The sequence below is a fragment of the Aplysia californica genome, unplaced genomic scaffold, assembly GCF_000002075.1.
Source record: "Aplysia californica isolate F4 #8 unplaced genomic scaffold, AplCal3.0 scaffold00260, whole genome shotgun sequence".
Classification (NCBI taxonomy): Eukaryota; Metazoa; Mollusca; class Gastropoda; order Aplysiida; family Aplysiidae; genus Aplysia; species Aplysia californica.
In genome coordinates, this window is record NW_004797530.1 from 886,409 (window position 1) to 887,914 (window position 1,506).

The following is a 1,506-nucleotide window of genomic DNA, read 5'->3' on the forward strand; positions in this document are numbered from 1 at the left end:
CCCGATCGCCTCAAAAACAAACGTGTTTGTTTTCAGTTTCAGGAGACCGAGTCGGGCGATCGGCCCGATCCAGCCGTAGTGGGCATCCCGTTTAAAAAACAAACGCGTTTGTTTTCAGGCGACGAGTCGGGCGATCGACTCGATCCGTCCCAATCTTACCCGACCCGATCCCATCCGCAATGGGCACCCCGTTTCGATCCAGGTTAAAACGTTTTCTGAGAAAGAGTTTTAAACTGTTGGTCGTTATCGTGCAGCTTTTAAGCTTAATTCTAGGAAAAGGTCTCGACTCACTGAACCTATTATATTGCATTGAAAGGGGTTTGACATTTAAGGTGAATTTGACAATGTGTGTTTTCATTTATAAAACAATAGAAATAACCTTTAAAAATAGCCTATTTCTCTGTCTGTCTGTCTGTCTGTCTGTCTGTCTGACTGTCTGTCTGACTGTCTGTCTGATTGTCTGTCTGTTTGTCTGTCTGTCGGTCAGTCGGTCGGTCTCTCTCTCTCTCACTCTCTGTCTTTCTGTCTCTCTCTTTCTCTCTTTCTTTCTTTCTCTCTATCCCTCACTCCCTCAATCCTGCATAACGTTTTTATATTTATTTTTCTACCTCTTCTTTTCTTCATTGGCAACATTTTCTTTCCTTTCATTTTGGAAATGTGCTGGTTTGTTTGATATTTCCTTCTTTCTCACTATCATAATATTATAGTCCGGTGCGTTATATTTTACCTGTCTCGCGGTCCAGCAATATTCGAATATTATAATGAGTGGAGTTAAAATTAATTTTCGCGTCATGCCTGAAATACCCCCCTCCCCCGCCCCCCTCACTTGCTCAATAGTATCCTGATGAGAAACCACGATGACCCGCCGCCAAACTCATCCAAATCCGTCTTGTCTAGAAGGGCGTTGAACTCAAGCAACAATAATTATTTCTTTTTCTGTTTGTTTTCCCCCGCGCATTCCTTTCCCCCCAGCCTTCGACCAACCCTCGTTGGGTTTCAAGTGGCCATCTCCCCCCGTTCATCGCCCCCTCTTGACGACATATCGGCATTTCCGTGCCTCATTTCGCTGCAATCTCATCCCTCAATCTCCGCTCGAGTCCCCAGCGCTGTCGTCTTGTGTCTTTCAATATCGCGGATTCTAACGGCCGGGTATCAGATCACTATAAATAAATACGTTTTGGGATACACCGCGGCCTTTGCCCTCATCAGGCTGTCGCTCAATTTTATTTCCCCTTTCTCTCTGCCAGGGTTGGGGGTGCAATTGTTGTTTTTTTATGACAATGGTAATGACCACGATAATGAAGATTATGACGAAGACGATGACAACAACAACAACAGCAAACAACAATATCATCAACAACAACAGCAACAATAAAACAGCAGCAGCAGCAATAACAACAACACACATAACAACAACAACAACAACAACGCCAATGATGATGATGATGATGATGATGATGATAGTAATAACATAACAGATATACCATGATTACAATAATGATTGCA